This window comes from Ursus maritimus, unplaced genomic scaffold, assembly GCF_017311325.1.
Source record: "Ursus maritimus isolate PB19 unplaced genomic scaffold, ASM1731132v1 scaffold_20, whole genome shotgun sequence".
In the NCBI taxonomy this organism is placed as follows: domain Eukaryota; kingdom Metazoa; phylum Chordata; class Mammalia; order Carnivora; family Ursidae; genus Ursus; species Ursus maritimus.
This window is the reverse complement of record NW_024424453.1, coordinates 53,525,221-53,547,935: the sequence shown is the minus strand read 5'-3', so window position 1 is coordinate 53,547,935 and position 22,715 is coordinate 53,525,221.

The following is a 22,715-nucleotide window of genomic DNA, read 5'->3' as shown; positions in this document are numbered from 1 at the left end:
TTGCCACAATAAATGAACCATTACTATTACATTGTTATTAACAAATCCATACTTTAGTCCAATGTTCTTATTCTTTGCCTGATGTCTTTTTCTTTTCCAGTATCCTTTCTAGGATTCCACATTACATTTGGTTTTTGTATCTCTTTAAACACTCCTTCTCGGTGGCAGTTTTTCAGACTTATTTTTGATGATCTTGACCATTTTAAGGAATTCTGGTCCAATGTTTTGTAGGATTCCCCTCTATTGGATTCTGCCTCATGTTTTTCTCAGACTGGTGCTGTGACTTTCTGAGAGGAAGATCACAGAGGTAAAGTGCCATTTGCATCACATTGTCACAAGAATACCTACTGTCTACATGATTTATTGCCTTTGGTATTGACTTTAATTAATTGGTGGAGGTCGTGTTTGGTATCTCCACTGTAAGTTTCCTCCTCTCCCTTTCCATACTCTAGACTTTGGAAGAAATGCTGTATGCAAAACTGAGACATAAAGAGTAGAGGCTTATAGTTGCCTGCCAGAGTATCTACATAAATTATTTTGAATTCTTCTGCAAGTGAGATTTGTCTCTTTTATTAATTTACTTATTAAATCATTGATTTATATCAATATGAATATTGATTTTTTTACTTTGGATTATGATACAATACTACTTTATTTATTTTTTTGCTCAAATTGTTCAAGATTTGGCCATTGGAAGCTCTTTCAGTTGGCTTCTGGGCCCATTCCTTTTCAGCTTTTTCAGTGAGCAGAGAAAAGAAGTATATGTGTTTATATTAACCTGTGTATATACAAATATTTATAAATATTTCTATGTTTAATTATCTCTATAATAAACAAAACATAATTTTTTACTGATGTCTCTAACTCCAAACCATTAACATATGACTCATTCTTGCTTCCATCCTTGCTTACATGTGAATTCCACTCTAATGATAAAAAAGCCGGCTACCACTATCCACCATCCATTTAATTCGTTATTCAATCCTAGTATACAGGTATAGTGGTTTCCAATGTAAAGAGAAACAGACTAGTGACAAAGGATCTAGCTCAGAAATTAACCTACATAGATGTGTTCAATATCTTCAACAGAGGTACCCAGAATACACAATGAGGACCGGATAAGTATATAAGGTTAACTGCATACACAATGGGGAAAGGATAATGTTGAGAAAAATGGATATTCATATGCAAAAGAATGAAATTGGATCCTTATTTCATGCAATACACATAGAAACAATCAAAATGAATGAAGGACTTACACGTGAAACTTGAAACTATGAAACTCCTTGAAGAAAACATAGGTGGAAAACTTCATGACATTGGTCTTGGCAATTATTTCTTGAATATGACACCAAAAGCACAAACAACAAAAACAAAAATAGACAAATGGGACTACCTCAAACTAAAAAACTTCTGGACAGCAAAGAGAGCAATCAACAGAGTGAAAAGGCATACTATGTAATGGGAGAAAATATTTGTAAACTATATATCTGATAAGGTGTTAATAGCCAAAATATATAAGACGCTCCTAGAGCTCAATAGTAGAAAAACAATCCAATTTTAAAAGTGGGTGGAGAACTTGAACAAAAATATTTCTCAAAAGAAGACATATAAATGACCAATAGGTATATGAAGGGTGGTCAGAATCACTCATCATCAAGGGAATGAAAATCAAAACCACAATGAGATATTACTTCTCACCTGTTATAATGGCTAGTATTAAAAACAAAACAAAACAACAAAACAAGCATTGGAGAGAATGTGGAGAAATTAGAACCCTTGTATACTATTTGTAGGAATGTAAAATGGTGTAGCTGTTGTTGAAAACAGTATGGAGGCTCTTCAAAAATTAAAAATAAAATTGCCATATGATCTAGTAAACCCACATTGGGGTATTTATTAAAAACAACAACAACTGAAATCAGCATCTTGAAGATATATCTGCATTCCCAGGCATTATCCACAATAACCAATATATGAAAGGAACCAGAATGTCCATCAATAGGTGAATAGATAAGGAAAATGTGGTATATATATACAAAACAATGTCATTCAGCCTTGAAACAAACAGAAATCCTGCCATATGCACCAACTTGGATGAACCTGAAGGACATCATACTAAATGAAATAAACCAGTTACAGAAGAACAAATACTGTGTGATTCCTCTTATAAAATAGTCAAACTCATAGAAACAGAGAATAGAATAATGGTAGCCAGGGCATAAAGGGAGGGGGCAATGGGAAGTTATGTTCAATGATTATGCAAGATGAGTAAGTTCTAAAGATCTGCTACATGACATTGTGCCTATAGTTAATGCTGTATTGTGCACTTAAAATTTTGGTAAGAGGCTAAATCTCATGTTAAGTGTTATTACTATAATGCATACATACATACATACTTAAGCAATTAAAATTGAGACTGACCAAAAAGAAAGAGAGAGAGAGTAGACAAAAATTACTAATATCAGGAATTAACTGGATATCATTAAAGACTCTACAGAAGTCAAAAGCATTATGAGGTACTACTACAAACAACTCTACACACATAAATTGGACAACTTAGATGAAATGGATCTAATCATCAAAAACCACAACATGCCACCCCATGGTTAAAATAGATAATTTGAATAGTTCTATAATTGTTAAGGGAATTGAATTTTCTTTTTTTCTTTTTCTTTCTTTTAAGTTGTTATTTAAATTCCAGTTAGTTAACGTAGAGGGTAATATTAGTTTCAGGTGAAGGAAATTGAATTCTTTTTACATTTATCAATATTTATTATGATCCAAAAGTCAAAACTATTTAAAAAGACAAACACAGGGTGCCTGGTGGCTCAGTCATTTAAGCGTCCGACTCTTGATTTTGGCTCAGATCATGACCTCAGGGTTGTGAGATGGGAGTCCCGTGTTGGGCTCTGTGCTGGGCATGGAGCCTGCTTAAGTTTCTCTCTCTCCCATTACAGACCGATTTCCCTAATGAATATGGACGCCAAAATCCTCAACAAGATACTTGCTAATAGAATCCAACAGTACATTAAAAGGATTATCCATCACGATCAAGTGGGATTCATACCTGGGATGCAAGCGTGGTTCAATATTCGCAAATCAATCAGCGTGATACATCATATCAACAAGAAAAGACTCAGCAACCATATGATCCTCTCAATCGATGCCGAAAAAGCATTTGACAAAATACAGCATCCTTTCCTGATTAAAACCCTTCAGAGTGTAGGAATAGAAGGTACATTTCTCAGTCTCATAAAAGCCATCTATGAAAAGCCTACTGCAAATATTATTCTCAATGGGGAAAAGCTGGAAGCCTTTCCCTTAAGATCAGGAACTCGACAAGGATGCCCACTCTCGCCACTATTATTCAACATAGTACTAGAAGTCCTTGCAACAGCAATCAGACAACAAAAAGGGATCAAAGGTATTCAAATTGGCAAAGAAGAAGTCAAAATGTCTCTCTTTGCAGATGACATGATACTCTATATGGAAAACCCAAAAGAAGCCACTCCCAAACTATTAGAAGTTATAGAGCAATTCAGTAACGTGGCAGGATACAAAATCAATGCTCAGAAATCAGTTGCATTTCTATACACGAATAACGAGACCGAAGAAAGAGAAATTAGGGAATCCATCCCATTTACAATAGCACCAAAAACCATACGTTACCTTGGAATTAACTTAACCAGAGACGTAAAGGACCTATATTCTAGAAACTATAAATCACTCTTGAAAGACATTGAGGAAGACATAAAAAGATGGAAAGATATTCCATGCTCATGGATTGGAAGAATTAACATAGTTAAAATGTCCATGCTACCCAGAGCAATCTACACTTTCAATGCTATCCCGATCAAAATACCGAGGACATTTTTCAAAGAACTGGAACAAATAGTCCTTAAATTTGTATGGAAACAGAAAAGGCCCCGAATCTCCAAGGAACTGTTGAAAAGGAAAAACAAAGCTGGGGGCATCACAATGCCGGATTTCGAGCTGTACTACAAAGCTGTGATCACAAAGACAGCATGGTACTGGCACAAAAACAGACACATAGACCAATGGAACAGAATAGAGAGCCCAGAAATGGACCCTCGGCTCTTTGGGCAACTAATATTTGATAAAGCAGGAAAAAACATCCGGTGGGAAAAAGACAGTCTCTTCAATAAATGGTGCTGGGAAAATTGGACAGCTACATGCAAAAGAATGAAACTTGACCACTCTCTCACACCATACACAAAAATAAACTCCAAATGGATGAAAGACCTCGATGTGAGACAGGAATCCATCAAAATTCTAGAGGAGAACATAGGCAGCAACCTCTACGACATCGGCCAAAGCAACCTTTTTCATGACACATCCCCAAAGGCAAGAGAAACAAAAGATAAAATGAATTTATGGGACTTCATCAAGATTAAAAGTTTCTGCACAGCCAAGGAAACAGTCAGAAAAACTAAGAGGCAGCCCACGGAATGGGAGAATATATTTGCAAATGACACTACAGATAAAGGACTGGTATCCAAGATCTACAAAGAACTTCTCAAACTCAATACACGAGAAACAAATAAACAAATCAAAAAATGGGCAGAAGATATGAACAGACACTTTTCCAATGAAGACATACAAATGGCTAACAGACACATGAAAAAATGTTCAAAATCATTAGCCATCAAGGAAATTCAAATCAAAACCACACTGAGATACCACCTTACGCCAGTTAGAATGGCAAAAATAGACAAGGCAAGAAACAACAATTGTTGGAGAGGATGTGGAGAAAGGGGATCCCTCCTACATTGTTGGTGGGAATGCAAGTTGGTACAGCCACTCTGGAAAACAGTGTGGAGGTCCCTTAAAAAGTTAAAAATTGAGCTACCCTATGATCCAGCCATTGCACTACTGGGTATTTACCCCAAAGATACAGACGTAGTGAAGAGAAGGGCCATATGCACCCCAATGTTCATAGCAGCATTGTCCACAATAGCTAAATTGTGGAAGGAGCCGAGATGCCCTTCAACAGATGACTGGATTAAGAAGTTGTGGTCCATATATACAATGGAATATTACTCAGCTATCAGAAAGAACGAGTTCTCAACATTTGCTACAACATGGACGGCACTGGAGGAATGCTAGGCTAGTGAAATAAGTCAAGCAGAGAAAGACAACTATCATATGATTTCTCTATGGAACATAACATAAGAACTAGAATGATCAGTAGGGGAAGAAAGGGATAAAGAAAGGGGGGGTAATCAGAAGGGGGAATGAAACATGAGAGACTATGGACTATGAGAAACAAACTGAGGACTTCAGAGGGGAGAGGGGTGGGGGAATGGGATAGACCGGTGATGGATAGTAAGGAGGGCACGTATTGCATGGTGCACTGGGTGTTATACACAACTAATGAATCATCGAGCCTTACATCGGAAACCGGGGATGTACTGTATGGTGACTAACATAATATAATAAAAAATCATTAAAAAAATAAAAAAATAAAAAAAATAAAATAAAATAAGTATAACACTGGGAAAAAAAAAAGTTTCTCTCTCTCCCTCACCCTTTGCCCCTCCCCCCTTTCTCAAAAAACCAAAAATAGACAAACACAAAGATCCTCCTCTCTGCCTCATCCATCCCATTTCCCTTTCTTCTGTAGGCAATCATTTAAATTGTTTTCTTGTTTATCTTTCCAGCTGCTTTATGCAAATATATGCATATATCCTTTTTTCTTCTTTTTTTTTTTTTGGTTAGTTTCAGAGGTAGAATTTAATGATTCATCAGTCGCATATAACACCCAGTGCTCATTACATCAAGTGCCCTCCTTGATGCCCATCACCCAATTATCACTTCCCTCTACTCACCTCCCCTCCAGCAATCCTCAGTTTGTTTCCTAGAGTTCAGCATCTCTTATGGTTTGCCCTCTCTCAATTTTCAATATTTTATTTTTCCTTCCCTTCCCTTATGTTCAGTTGAAAACCTCATGAAAAGGAAATCTCTAGGCTTAAATGTTTTTACTGTAGAATTCTATCAAATGCTTAAGAAAGAATTGTGAATACTATACCATCTCTTCCAGGAAATAGTGGAGCAAAGTCTATTTCCCAAGTCATTTTATGAGAACTTTTGTTATTACCTTGACACCAAAACCAGAGAAAATTGATACAAAAAGAAAAAAATCCAGCAAAACAAACCCCACGTATCTCACATGAACATGAATCAAAAATTCTTAAGAAAATATCACCAAATATAGTTCAGCAATACATAATTAAAAAAATAATTTTATATCATGACCAAGTTGGACTTGGTCTCAGGCCACTAGAAATAGAGAAGAACCTCTTCAATTTAAAAAGGAACATCTGCAAATAACCTACAGCTAATATAATACTTAATAACGGAAGACTGAATGTTTTATCCTGAAGATTAGAAACAAAGCAAGGATGCCCACTCTCACCACTGGTATTTGACATGATATTGGTGGTCTTAGATAGAACAATAAGACAAGAAAAGGAAACAAAATGGGCATAGATCAGAGAGGAAAAAATGACAGTTTCTCTATTGCAGATGACATAACAATCTTCACAGAATATCTCAAGAATCTAAAAACAATAGCAACTACCACAAACACTCCTCAAACTAATAATTTAGTTCAGCAAAGAAACAGTGTACTATGTAAGATCAACATGTAACACTCAATTGTATTTCTATATACTCACAATAAGCATGTGAAAACTGAAATTTAAAATGCAATATTATTTAAAATAATTCAAATAATAAAATACTTAGGTGTAAATCTAACAAAATATGTACAGGACTTAGATTTTGAAAATTAGCTCTATATTAGTAGACATAATATTGTATTTAGTTGTTATATACCTCTCTTTCCCAGGCTATAGTTCTTTAGTAGAAGTCATATTTAAACATTTTTGTATGTCAGTATTAAGCACCCTTATTTTGTAAATGTTATGTTTTACAAATAGACTAATAAGTGGATGAAATAGTGACAAGCATGTATTTGGAGGCTTGAAATGTAGAACTTAGTTTGGTAGTTAAACATCTTCTAATTATTAAGTCCAGGCAGTGGAAGTTAACACTGCCTCATGACTTCTGTGTCTTTGTGACGTCTAGACTTCACTGTGATTAGAATCTTCAAATTGCCTTACGGCTTTCTCTGTGATACTTCCCTATTCTCTCCTAAACATGCTTGAACTTTAGCTCTGCTAAAAAGGCAGGGAGGGACTGATATCAGAAGATTAAAAAAAAAATTTGGATGTGTGAGAAGCCTGTGGGAGGGAAGGTGGTTGCTCAGATACAGAGATGTGTCTACTGACTCATTACTTGCCTTTTTCCAAGAGAGGTTCCCGCTCACCCTAGGACAAAGAGCAGTTAGCTAATTAGGGTCCTTAAAATCCCTCAAGGAAAATATTCCAATGACTGTGACCTTTGTTTCAGTTCAAGTTCTTGATCCCTACCTCTTCTATGACTTCAATTTTTGCTTTGTTTAATGGCAATTTATATAATATCACATTCTAAATTAAATGATCTTTACAGGCAAGAGCATAGCATTATACATCTTTATACCCTTCATGGGTGCAACACAGCCATAAGGCTTTGCTCATAGTAAATGCCCAAAAATATTTGAGGAAGAAAAGAACAACTATTTATTTGTTGCCTATGTGCAGAGCACCGTGTTACATCTTGGAACCTACCGGTGAACAAAACAGGCACTTAAGTGTAGCTAAAACAAATAATCATATATGCCAATGTAAACTTACATAGTATTATAACTAACATTAAGGGAGATAATTGATTAATATAATATGAATGTGGTTTGAGTGGAAACTATGTCCTGGGTCATAAAAAGACATCTCTGAATAAGTGATACTTAAATTGGGCTCTGGGCTGAGAAGTATGCTAGGTAGAAAGCAAAGAAAAGAGCGATCTACCAAAAAGGAGCCACCTTTATGAAAGGTAGGTAGGTGCTTGAAAAACTGAAGTAGGTATCGGAATTGCAGACCCTCCCTATCTCACTTCCCCCCACTCCATGTTCCTTCTAGAACCACTTTTCCTGCATGTAAGAAGTTAGAAGATGCCCATCTCCCAAAGAAACAAGCTAGTTCACTAGAAGGAGGCTCCATCTTACCCACCTCTGAGATCTATAGCCGCTGGGGGCTTCTATTCACAGTGAGAGACACAGACAAGTATCATTCCCCTGATTATCTGGTGTAATATTTCTTTCTGTTAAAAACAAACAAACAAATAAACGAAAGTCTTACTAGTCCATTAAGGTTGGGAGACTTACATAAATAGCCAGGTGACTTTGATGTAAAAAATATTGTCTTCCTTATTCTAATGGTTTTTGTCTTTAGCCAGTGACTGCTGAATTTTACTACCCTTAGCTACAGCCTAAATATTATTTTGTGTGTTATTGAGAGGTTCATTTTTCTCATTTGACAATTTTAAATCAAGTGCATTAAAACACTTTTTATATTTGTTCAAAGAAGAGATATAGTTAACCAACACACCACATCAAATTGTGGGAGACTAAAATATGAATATAAAAAGATTTACTGTGACTGAATTTTATGATTTGAAATTATTGATAGATATACAGTAAATTGCAATTTTTCCACATCCTTGATATTATCAAAACCAGTTCTCTTTTAAATGACATGTGAAAGGCTGTATCATTAAGAAAAAGAAAATTTTGTTGAAACCCTAATCAACCTTGATATATATTCTAATAGCCATGCCTGCTATTATTATTAGCCACTGATGTTCCAAATAATTTGAAAGCATGGAGAAGACATTTTTGTTACAGTGGAGGTCATGCCACGTAGAATAAATAGTAGGCTAAAAAATTAGCATGTTCTAGAGAATTCTGGTGAGAGGTAATTTGTACATTTCCCTTTTATTTCTTTTTGTTTTCTTTTTTCAACTTGGGAAATTATCTAGACCAGTCTTTTGTATTTGCTTTTCCAGTAATTGTCAAGTAAGGCCCATAGCTTAGTATCCTCATAGAAACAGCAGCCTCTATTAACTGTCTGTTGTTCTTTTAATTATGGTTTACTCTGATGAGTATGAAAGAACAGAAATGAAAATTAGAATGGGGAAGCCCTAGACCAGAAACATTCATTTCTGTTAGCCTGAGAGAGTATTTCTATTAGACATCTTTTTAGTCCCATTCCAAAGCCCATCAGGAAGTTATATAAGGTGGAAGGTTGATCTATGTGACACGGGTATATTAATAAATGATGCATTTCAGTAATATTTAGGTTTAGAATAGTTTATTTTTTAAAAGATTATTTATTTATTTATTTATTTATTTGACAGAGCACAAGCAGGGGGGAGTGGGAGAGGAAGAAGCAGACTCCCCGCTGAGCAGGGAGCCCTACATGGGGCCAATCCCAGGACCTTGGGATCACAACCTGAGCCAAAGGCAAACGCTTAACTGACTGAGCCACCCAGGACCCCCTAGATTGAGAATAATTTAAAGGGACCTCATTCACACAGGAAGAATATGGTAAATCAACAAAAGTGCTTTGTCAATAAAAGCATAATTATTTGGATCTCAATACTTAATTCATTTCTACCTTACATTATGAAAAGATACACAGGTGAATTATTCTTTCCTTTTTATTGCTAAAAGAAATGGAAGTAGAAAAGATACTTCCAAGGAAAGGTAAATAGGTACACCCAGAAAATTCCTAGTGCTACCATGAGCATTCAATATTTGAACAAATGGTTTTGAAAGCATGAACTGGGCCGATACTTTGAAAACATCCCATTTCACATGGAAGAACAGGAAAATAACTACCATAGTAATCAGTACTTATCACTCAGACTGAATAAATCAGCCATGTATTTGAATTTCCACTTCATGTTTTTTATTCAAGAAATAACTTTTTAGGAAATGAGTTATGATAGATAGATAACTGAATGAAAATACTGTAATTGTGAACTGTGCCTAAAAATTTGGATGCCTATGAGACACTGGAAAAGTTATTCATGTCTTTTGGGTAGAGGTTTTCTCAACAACTAAAAGCTTGCATATTATACAAAACCATTAAAAGTTGCATATCATGGCTTCAAAATAATCTGTATTTTTCCCTCCTCTAACTTCTTTCAAAATGTTCTTGTCTTTGGTAACTGTAGTTTCATTATGATGGATCTAGTTATGGTTTTCTTTTTATCGCGTTCAATGTGGGATTTGTTGGCCTTATGAAGTCTTTCTGTTGGTGTTGTCATTTGTTTTGGAAATTTCTTCACCTCTCATTCTTAAAATATTGCTTTGATCACACTTAATTTCTTATTCCCTGCTAGAAATCTATTTGGACTTAAACTTAACTGTCTATCACTCTCTGTTACTCAGATATCCTTGGTCATTCTATCAGCTTTCTTTTTGTTTTAATATATACAACCTTATTAAAATAAAATACACATACCACAAGTATCGCTAACTTAAAGTGTGTAATTCTGTAGTTTTTAGTATATTTACAGAGTTATGCAAACATTACCATAATTGATTTTAAAATATTTTCTTCAAACCAAAACAAAACCCTGTAATTATTTTTTTTAATGATTTTTTATTATATTATGTTAGTCACCATACAGTACATCCCCGGTTTCCGATGTAAGGCTCAATGATTCATTAGTTGTGCACAACACCCAGTGCACCACGCAATACGTGCCCTCCCCACCACCCATCACCGGTCCATCCCATTCCCCCACCTCCCTCCCCTCTGAAGTCCTCAGTTTGTTTCTCATAGTCCATAGTCTCTCATGTTTCATTCCCCCTTCTGATTACCCCCCCTTTCTTTATCCCTTTCTTCCCCTACCGGTCATCCTAGTTCTTATGTTCCATAGATGAGAGAAATCATATGATAGTTGTCTTTCTCTGCTTGACTTATTTCACTTAGCATTATCTCCTCCAGTGCCGTCCATGTTGTAGCAAATGTTGAGAACTCGTTCTTTCTGATAGCTGAGTAATATTCCATTGTATATATGGACCACAACTTCTTAATCCAGTCATCTGTTGAAGGGCATCTCGGCTCCTTCCACAATTTAGCTATTGTGGACATTGCTGCTATGAACATTGGGGTGCATATGGCCCTTCTCTTCACTACGTCTGTATCTTTGGGGTAAATACCCAGTAGTGCAATGGCTGGATCATAGGGTAGCTCAATTTTTAACTTTTTAAGGGACCTCCACACTGTTTTCCAGAGTGGCTGTACCAACTTGCATTCCCACCAACAATGTAGGAGGGATCCCCTTTCTCCACATCCTCTCCAACAATTGTTGTTTCTTGCCTTGTCTATTTTTGCCATTCTAACTGGCGTAAGGTGGTATCTCAGTGTGGTTTTGATTTGAATTTCCTTGATGGCTAATGATTTTGAACATTTTTTCATGTGTCTGTTAGCCATTTGTATGTCTTCATTGGAAAAGTGTCTGTTCATATCTTCTGCCCATTTTTTGATTTGTTTATTTGTTTCTCGTGTATTGAGTTTGAGAAGTTCTTTGTAGATCTTGGATACCAGTCCTTTATCTGTAGTGTCATTTGCAAATATATTCTCCCATTCCGTGGGCTGCCTCTTAGTTTTTCTGACTGTTTCCTTGGCTGTGCAGAAACTTTTAATCTTGATGAAGTCCCATAAATTCATTTTATCTTTTGTTTCTCTTGCCTTTGGGGATGTGTCATGAAAAAGGTTGCTTTGGCCGATGTCGTAGAGGTTGCTGCCTATGTTCTCCTCTAGAATTTTGATGGATTCCTGTCTCACATCGAGGTCTTTCATCCATTTGGAGTTTATTTTTGTGTATGGTGTGAGAGAGTGGTCAAGTTTCATTCTTTTGCATGTAGCTGTCCAATTTTCCCAGCACCATTTATTGAAGAGACTGTCTTTTTCCCACCGGATGTTTTTTCCTGCTTTATCAAATATTAGTTGCCCAAAGAGCCGAGGGTCCATTTCTGGGCTCTCTATTCTGTTCCATTGGTCTATGTGTCTGTTTTTGTGCCAGTACCATGCTGTCTTTGTGATCACAGCTTTGTAGTACAGCTCGAAATCCGGCATTGTGATGCCCCCAGCTTTGTTTTTCCTTTTCAACAGTTCCTTGGAGATTCGGGGCCTTTTCTGTTTCCATACAAATTTAAGGACTATTTGTTCCAGTTCTTTGAAAAATGTCCTCGGTATTTTGATCGGGATAGCATTGAAAGTGTAGATTGCTCTGGGTAGCATGGACATTTTAACTATGTTAATTCTTCCAATCCATGAGCATGGAATATCTTTCCATCTTTTTATGTCTTCCTCAATGTCTTTCAAGAGTGATTTATAGTTTCTAGAATATAGGTCCTTTACGTCTCTGGTTAAGTTAATTCCAAGGTAACGTATGGTTTTTGGTGCTATTGTAAATGGGATGGATTCCCTAATTTCTCTTTCTTCGGTCTCGTTATTCGTGTATAGAAATGCAACTGATTTCTGAGCATTGATTTTGTATCCCGCCACGTTACTGAATTGCTCTATAACTTCTAATAGTTTGGGAGTGGCTTCTTTTGGGTTTTCCATATAGAGTATCATGTCATCTGCAAAGAGAGACATTTTGACTTCTTCTTTGCCAATTTGAATACCTTTGATCCCTTTTTGTCGTCTGATTGCTGTTGCAAGGACTTCTAGTACTATGTTGAATAATAGTGGCGAGAGTGGGCATCCTTGTCGAGTTCCTGATCTTAAGGGAAAGGCTTCCAGCTTTTCCCCATTGAGAATAATATTTGCAGTAGGCTTTTCATAGATGGCTTTTATGAGATTGAGAAATGTACCTTCTATTCCTACACTCTGAAGGGTTTTAATCAGGAAAGGATGCTGTATTTTGTCAAATGCTTTTTCGGCATCGATTGAGAGGATCATATGGTTCCTGAGTCTTTTCTTGTTGATATGATGTATCACGCTGATTGATTTGCGAATATTGAACCACGCTTGCATCCCAGGTATGAATCCCACTTGATCGTGATGGATAATCCTTTTAATGTACTGTTGGATTCTATTAGCAAGTATCTTGTTGAGGATTTTGGCGTCCATATTCATTAGGGAAATCGGTCTGTAATTCTCCTTTTTGAGGGGGTCTTTGCCTGGTTTGGGGATCAAGGTAATATTGGCCTCATAGAATGAGTTTGGTAGCTTTCCTTCTGTTTCTATTTTTTGAAATAGCTTTAGGAGAATAGGTATTATTTCTTCTTTGAATGTTTGGTAGAATTCCCCAGGAAAACCGTCCGGGCCTGGAGTTTTGTTATTTGGAAGGTTGTTTATCACTGACTCAATTTCTTCATAATTAATTGGCCTGTTTAAGGAATCAATTTCTTCCGGTTTCAATCTTGGTAGTTTATAGGTTTCCAGGAAGGATTCCATCTCTTCCAGATTGCTTAGTTTATTGGCATATAGCTGTTGATAAAAATTTCTAATAATCCTTCCAATTTCAATGGTGTTCGTCGTGACCTCTCCTTTTTCATTCATAATTTTAATAATCTGGGTCCTTTCTCTTTTCTTTTGGATAAGTCTTGCCAGTGGTCTGTCAATTTTATTGATTCTCTCAAAGAACCAGCTTCTAGTCCTGTTGATCTGCTCTACTGTACTTCTGGTTTCTGCTTGATTGATTTCAGCTCTAATTTTGGTCAACTGCTTCCTCGTGCGTGGATTAGGCCTGTCCCTCTGTTGCTGTTCCAGCTTCTTGAGGTGAGAATATAAAAACTGCATTTTAGATTTTTCTATTCTTTTGAGTGAGGCTTGGATGGCTATGTATTTCCCCCTTAGGACTGCCTTTGCAGTATCCCATAGGTTTTGGACTGTTGTATTTTCATTCTCATTGGTCTCCATAAATTGTTTAATTTGATTTTTGATTTCCTGGTTTATCGAGTCATTCCTGAGCAGGATGGTTCTTAGTCTCCAAGTGTTTGAGTTTCTTCCAAATTTTTCCTTGTGGTTGAGTTCCAATTTCAGAGCGTTGTGGTCTGAGAATATGCAGGGGATAATTTCAATCTTTTGGTATCGGTTGAGACCTGTTTTGTGTCCCAGAACATGGTCTATTCTTGAGAATGTTCCATGGGCATTAGAATAGAATGAGTATTCTTTGGTTCTGGGGTGTAGTGTTCTATATATATCTATGAGGTCCAACTCGTCGAGTATGGCATTCAAAGCCTTTGATTCTTTGCTTAGTTTTTGCCAGGGTGTTCTGTCTATTTCTGAGAGTGGAGTGTTGAGGTCCCCTACTATTAATGTATTTTTATTTATATGTCTCTTTATTCTGGTTAAGAGTTGGCTTGTGTATCTTGCTGCTCCCCTGTTGGGGGCATATATATTTATAATTGTCATATCCACTTGTTGAATACTTCCCTTAAGAATAATATAGTGCCCTTCTGCATCTCTAACTATAGTCTGTAGTTTAAAATCCAATTTATCTGATATGAGAATTGCTACCCCAGCTTTCTTTTGAGGTCCATTTGCGTGAAAGATGGTACTCCATCCCCTTACTCTCAGTCTGAATGCATCTTTGGGTTCGAAATGAGTCTCTTGTAGACAGCAAATGGATGGGTCATTTCTTTTTATCCAATCTGCAACCCTGTGGCGTTTTATGGGATGGTTCAAACCATTTACATTAAGACTGATTACTGAGAGATATGATTTTAATGTTGCCATGTTGCCAGTAAAGTCTTTGTTTGTATTGGCTGTGACTTTCTGTTCTGTATCACTCTTGGGGCCTTTTTACTTTTATAGAACCCCCCGTAATATCTCCTGTAGGGCTGGTTTCGTGGTTACAAAATTGGTTAGTGACTGGCGATTCTGAAATGTCTTTATTTCTCCATCAATTCTGAATGACAGCCTTGCTGGATAAAGGATCCTTGGCTGCATGTTTTTCTCTGAAAGAGCTTTAAATATGCTCCCCCAACCCTTTCTCTCATTCCAGGTCTGTGTAGACAGGTCTGACGTAATTCTGATGCTTTTGCCTTGGTACGTGAGAAATTTCTTTGCCCTGGCCGCTTTCAATACTGTATCCTTGCATCTAATATTTGCGAATTGCACTATGACGTGACGTGGCGTAGGTTTGTCGTGGTTGAGCTTGGGAGGGGTCCTCTCTGCCTCTTGGACACGAATGTTTGTTTCCCTTGCTAGATTAGGGAAGTTTTCAGCTACAATTTGTTCAAATATCTCTTCTAGACCTCTGTTTTTCTCCACCCCCTCGGGGATGCCGATGATTCTAACATTGGATCGTTTCATTGAGTCAGTAATCTCCCGTAACCTACATTCGTGGGCGTGGATTTTTTTAAGACCATCTTCTATTTTCATTTTTTCCTCTATTAACCCATCCTCCAATTCACTAACCCGTTCCTCTGCTTCTGCGACCCTGGCCGTCAGAGCCTCTAGTTTTGCCTGCATTTGGCTCATAGAATTTTTAATTTCTGTCAGATTCGCTCTCATTTCTGTCCTTAGGGATTCTATATTCTCAGTAACCTTTTCGTTAATAGTTTTTTCAATTCTACTCATCATTTTGACCATCGTTACTCTGAATTCCATTTCTGATAATTTGGTTACATCCATATCCATTATTTCTGTGGCAGAGGCCACAGACTCACTGTCTTTTCTTTGCTGGGGGGGGCTTCTCCTTCTTGTCATTCTGATGAAGAGAGGTTGCGGGGTTTCCAGAGCCCAAATTATTGACTGGGTCCCAGGCCGTGCCCCTTGTTTTATAGGGATCTTAGGGATGTGGGCTTCTTCTTTAAAGATTTTATTTATTTATTTATGTGGCAGCCAACCAGCGAGAGAGGGAACAGAAGCAGGGGAGTGGGAGAGGAAGAAGCAGGCTCCCAGCGGAGGAGCCCGATGAGGGACTCCTTTCCGGAACGCCGGGATCACGCCCTAAGCCGAAGGCAGGCGCTCAATGACTGCGCCACCCAGGCGCCCGGGTTGTGGGCTTCTTGATTTTTCAGCCTGCCTTCTGGGGGAGGGGCCTGCCGCGCCGATACTCAGGCAACCCTGTTTGGGTAGAGTCTCGGTGCTCCCTGCGAGGGGGGATGGGGATGGGCACTCCCTGAGCCGGTATTTCCAGGCTTTTGTTCTCTGGCGGCTTTCCCTGGTGGTTTGCTGTGCCTCTTCTGAGAGTCAGAGCAGCAGCGGCCAAATTTCAGCCTCTCAATACTCAGCGCTGGAGATGTTCATTTGTAGAGATCCAGATGCGTCTTCCTGCGTCTCAGGCTGGTTCCGTGGTTGTTTAGGCTGGTCTGGTACCTATCCAGCTCGACTCGGAGGACCGGCTGAAAACGGTGTCTCCTACTCCTCCGCCATCTTAACTCCAAAACCCTGTAATTATTAATCGTCACTCCTCATTTCCTCCAAACTGAACCCCAGTCATAGGCAATCAGTAATCAACTTTCTGTCTCTGTAGATTTCCCTATTCTGGACATCTCATAAAAATGAAATTAGGTAATATGAAGCTTTTGTGACTTCTCCTTTCACTAAGCATGAAGTTTTCAGTGTTCATCCATGCTGTAACATGCATCAATTTTTCATTCATTTTAATTGCCAAATAATATCCCATTGTATGGATATACCACTTTTATTTATCCATTTATCAGTTGTTGGACCTTTGGATTGTTCCCCTTTTGGCTACTATGAATAAGGCTACTATGAATATTTGCTATGAGTTGAATTGTGTAATTGATAAACCAAATTCCATAGTTTACATTATAGTTCACTCTTAGTGTTGTACATTTTATGGGTATAGGAAAATGTATAATAACATGCATTCATCATTATGGTATCATAATGGTATTTTCACTGCCCTAAAAATTTTGTGTTTTATCTAGTCATTTCTCTGCCACCAACACCTGGAAATCACTGATCTTTTTACTGTCTCCATAATTTTGCTTTTTCCAGAATGTCATATAAATGGAACCATATAGTATATAGCCTTTCACACTAACTTGTTGCACTTAGTAATATGCTTTTATATTTCCTCCATGTCTTTCCATGGCTTGATAGTATTTTTTGTTTGTTTGTTTTCTTAGCACTGAATGATATTCCATGTATAGATGTAGAAGATTTTTTTTATCCGTATACCCACTGAAGGACATATTTGTTGCTTTTGAGTTTTGGTAATTATCAATAAAGCTGTTATAAACATCCGTATGCAGGTATGTTATAACACATTTGTATGGACCTAATTTTTGTTACTTATGTTCTTTTTGTTTGTTTTTTTTTATACATAGATTTTATACATAGATTTTCAATTGCTGTCTGGTGCTACTTGATTTCATTCACAAGTACTTCCTTTTTCATTTTTCATGCAATGTGTCTGCTAGCAGCGAGTGCTATTGGTTTCATCTGGGAATGGATTCATTCTGCCTTTACGTTTTTCAGTTTGTTTTGTTAATGTCATACATTAGTATGATATATTTGTTACAATTAATATACCAATATTAAAATATATCATCTATATAGCTATTGACTAAATTCCATAATTTATGAAGATTTTCTTAGTTTTTAACCAAATGTTCTTTGTCTGTCCCAGAATCCCATTCAGGATATTGTATTACATAAATTTTCATGTCTCCTTAGGCTCCTCTTAGTGGTGACTATTTATCAGACTTTTTATTTGTTTGTTTTTGATGACCATGACAGTTTGGGGAAGTAATCATCAGGTGTGTCAGGGGATGTCTCTCTATTGGAATTAATCAGATGTTTTACACATGACTAGACTAGAGTTATATATTTTGTCTTCATTTTTGAAAGATAGTTTTATTGGCTATAAGAATTTTAGTAGCCATTTTTGTGGGGCACATGGGTGGTTCAGTCAGTTAAGCATCTGCCTTCAGCTCAGGTCATGATCCCGGAGGGTTGGGGTCGAGCCCCAAGTTGGGCTCTTTGCTCAGTGAGGAGCCTGCTTCTCCCTCCCCTGCTGCCCCTCCTCCTGCTAGTGCTCGCTCATGCTCTCTCTCTCTCTTGCTCACTCTCTCTCAAATAAATAAATAAAATCTTTAAAAAAAAAAAAAGAATTGTAGTAGTCATTTTTTTTCTTTCAGGAGTTTGAATATGTCATTCCACTACCTATGGTCTCATGGTTTCTGATGTGAAGTCAGCTGTTAATCTTATTGGGATTTCATTGGTACACTAAAGTCATTTCTCACTGCTTTCAAGATGTTCTTTGTCTTTCAACATCTATACCATGATAGGTCTGGATGTGGATTCTATTGTTGCTAACCTACTTGGTATTTCTCTTGCTTCTTTTATTTGCAGGTTACTGGGGTTCTTTTTTTTTTTCCATTTGGAAGGCTTTCTTACCATTATTTCTTGAATATTTTATCTGTTCCTTTCTCTCTCCTCTCCTGCTATTCCCAGTATGATATATCTGTAAGCTCAGTGAAGTCCCGCATTTCTCTGAGTTCTGTTTATTCATTTTCATATTTTTTTCTTTATTCAAGTCACATAATTATTGATCTTTAAGTTCACTAATTCTTTCTCTACTATTTTAAATACACTATTTGTAATTTCTATTATTTTAGTGAAGCTCTGTATTCAATGAAACATTGTCACTATATCTTTCTTTAATTCTTAAACCAGTTTTCTTTAGTTCTTTAAGCATATTTATGGTAAGCTGTTTTTAACTTTTGTCTGTTGAATCCTAATAGGGGTATTCTCACAGTCAAATTTTGTCCCCTATTTTTTTCTCTCATGCATGGGTCAAATATTCCTGTTTCTTTGAGTGTTTTGTGTTCTTTGTTGTTGAAAATTGAAGGTTTTAAGCAAAATGTGGCAATTCTGAGTAAGGATTCCCATTCCTCTGGGGCTGGGTGTTGTTTGTTTTTTTGCTCTTTAGTTTTAGTGAAAAGTCATTCCTTTGCTCTTTAGTTTTAGTGAAAAGTCATTCCTTTGCGAGCACAGCCTTGCCATGTGCATAGTCACCCTGGGATGATTGGTTTTAATAGGACTCTCTTTAGTTATGTCTTTTCTTGATCTCTCTGTTAAGCTTCCTGACTCTGTTGGTATCACATAAAACTGTTAGATTCCACTAATTTCCAGCTGATTACTATATGGATTGTGACAGTGTTCCAGGACATACATTGCTCTACAGTTTGAATTCCATTAAATTAAGGCCCCTCCATGGTGGTAAATTTTGAGCCCAGTCTTTGAGGGTTTTTTTCTCAACCCCAAAGGGCTTTTCATAGTTGCCTTTCCCCAGTGTTCTCTGGTAAAATAGCTGGCCTGTAGTTTACCCTGGTATTCTCTTGAAGCTATCAGCTTTCTTTTAATTGCTTAACACCAAAAATATCCTTTATTTTCAAGGGCATTCTTTGTTTTAAATTTCTTCATACTCTATTCTAATAAAGTTAGCCAGCTAATGTGGGGAGAACTTCAGAGCTCTCTGTTCTTATGGCCTGTCTCTCACCCTGAACAAAATCTCTATTTTACTACTCTGGACTTGATAGCATGATCAATGGTTAGCTTCTCTTGGAGTGTCACCTGTGCTTTATGAGTTGGGAGCACAGTGGGGACAGTGGCCTCTGGTTTTCTTAGCATGTCTTTCCCAGCATGGCATCCCTACCTTGAGGGGACTGAGGAGAAGGTGATGGAGGACCTAATATTCCTACCACTCCTGGAGTAAAGATTCCACTTTATGAATGGAGGATGGGTATAGGACAGGAGTCCCTTACTCTCAGCTGTGCTCATCCAGAATTTAATCTCTACAACAAAGGCTGGGAGGATAGGATGAAAATGGTCTTCTTGGTCTCACCCACTTGGTCCACTTGGTCTCAAGTGAAGCTGGAGGTGGTGGGAGTAGCAGCTTGAGGCTCATATGCCACAGACATTGGCTCTTCCTTACTGAGATACAGTAGATTTTCTTGAATAAATGTTCTTCATCTGCTGTATGCCCTGATGACAATTTCTGGAGACTTTAGTTGTTTTTCAAAATAATTTTCATCAGTTATGATTGTTTCACTGGGGAGTGGGTCTATGGTGGTCCTCATGCTATCATTTCAAAAGCAGATTCTCCTTCCTGTCTCTTTGTTTGTCTTTCATTTCCCTAATTCTCTCTTTAATTGTGTATAATGCTCTACATTTTTAAATTTCAGTTGCTGTGTGGTTTATTTCTAGAAGTTCTGTAAATCATTTTCAAACATCTAAGTAATTCTTATAGTTCCTAATCTCTGCATTTATTTTCAAGTTTGTTTCTAATTTCTTTAAACTTGGTCATTGTGGTTGTTTTACAATCTCTCTTATATTTGTTTGTGGTAAAATATACATAACAAAACATTTACCTTTTTAACTATGTTTAAGAGTACCATTTAGTGGCATTAAGTACATTCACATTGTACTCTCATAATTTGATATCTATTTCTTCTGTATGTTTTTTTCTGCTGGGTTTTCTTCATGGTGCCTGTTTCCTTGCATGTTTGATGAATTCTTAATCAAAGTCATTGGGTTTTTTTGCAAACATCTTTATAGGTATTCTTTGAGGGGTACAATAAAGCTGTGTTTTTTCCAGAAATGTTTGTGAGTTTCTTCCAGGTGCCCAGGGGAATACACAAGTACCTCCTGAGGGATAACTACTTTTAATTAAAGTAATACATTACTTGAATTTTTTTTGGATGGCCTCCTACGGTAGGCTGAGTGATGACCCCTGAAGATGTCAATGTCTTAATCCCTGGAAACTGTGAGTATGTTATCTTATTAGATGAGAAAAGAGACTTTGCTAATGTAATTGAGTTAAGAATTCTGAGATAGAGGGTGACTGGGTGGCTCAGTCAGTTAAGCAGCTGCCTTTCACTTAGGTCGTGATCCTGGGGTCCTGGGATGGAATCCCCTGTCAGTCTTCCTGCTCCATGGGGGGGCCTGCTTCTCTCTCTGCCTCTGTCTGCTGCTCCCCCTGCTTGTTCTCTCTATGTCAAATAAATAAATAAAATCTTTAAAAAAAGAATTCTGAGATAGAAACATTATTCTTAATTATCCAGGTAGACCCAATGTAATCACTGAGGTCCTTATTAGAGTAAGGCAAGAGGGTCAGAATCATAAAGTGATGTGAGGATAGAAACAGAGGTCAGATAAGACAGACGATGTCAGGCTGCTGGCTTTGAAGATGGAGTCAAAAATTTAGGTGGCCTCTAGAAGTTGGAAAAAAGAAACAGAAGTTGGAAATAGAACCTACAGAAAGAACAAAGCCCTTCATATCTATCTTAGAATTAGGGAATAGTTAATTCTGTTTTACTCTGACCTGAAAAGTTTAGTCTTTAGAGCTAAATTTTTTGAGGAACTGCCTCCTATTAGACTCCTCAATTTGGATAGACTCCAAGATTTTCCTCTCCTCTTTGTACTCACTAAACTTTAAAAGAGATCTTGTGTTCCATTGGTTTGGCAAATGTCCTCAAAAGAAAACTGTTTTAGGGCTTTGCTTAATTCTTTCATCTTACATATTTGTGTAGAGACTAGTCTTCCCTCTTATCAGCTTATTGATGGCATTAAGATATTCTATTATTTTGTTTTAATTTTGTTCTATTTTGTAATTGTTTTATCTTGAATGCTGGTGTGAATAACCTAACTTGCCATATTATCAGAAACCAAAAAAATTGTATTATTTCTTTAATCTTTCCTCTTTTCTTGTCTTTTTAAAGCACATTCTTTAATACATTATATTAAAATGAATATTGGAACTACTGAATCTGTTTTCCATGTCTCCTAACCCTTTTATAATTATATATCTAGTATATTTACTTATTTCTTTTTTATTTGGGGGGCAGTATCTGTATTCAGTTTTTTGCTTTACTAATTTGTTCTTTAACTAAGCATATCTTGTTAAAATATCTATATTTAATTTCCATTTCATACTGTAAAAACCATTTTAGATAATGCAGTATTATCTACAATCTCCATACTGATTCAGAAGTCTTGTCCTACCTGTCACCTCAATGCTGTATTCTTGGCTGTAAATACTTTATGTCATTAAGTTTGTTATCTCTTCATTTCATGTGGCTGACTCTCATGGAGTGGTGTTGAATTTTTTTTTTTACGATTTTATTTGTTTATTTTAGAGAAAGAGAGTCTAGAAGGAAAGGAACAGAGGGGCGGGAGAAGGAAGACGAAAGAATCTCAAGCTGACTCCATGCTGAATGTGGAGCCCAATAGGGGACTTGACACAAGGCTCAATCTTACCACCCTGAGATCATGACCTGAGCCAATACCAGCAGTCTGGCACTTAATCCTCTGAGCCACCCAGATGCCCTGGTAGTTTTTGTGTGAGAAGTCCTCATGTGCTTTGGATTGTCAGTATATGCTAACAATAACTGCTCACACAGTCACCATTTGGGGAGCAATGGGTCATGCTGCTGATCTGTTTCCCATGGTGTTGGAGAAGGAAAAGGTATGCATATGTGAGCTATCTTGATGTATCTTTATCTGTACACACAGCTTATCAAACACTGGAAAACTGGCCCAAATGCCCCCATTTATTGACCTTTCTTAATTATAGATATCTATATAAGGAAATTATGCAGGGGATGATTCACTTGGCAACCTTCAGGGGGGTTCAAACTAAAAATTCTGTAAATAACCACTGTGTTTCCTCCTACTCTGGGTACTTATGTCTTTAAGTAGAAAGAAAATACTAGCATGCATTAGTCAATGAAATTCTATTTTTTTCCATCTTTTAAGAATTTTGCACAATTTCTGAAACAGGGAAGACTACTTTTTATTTTCCAG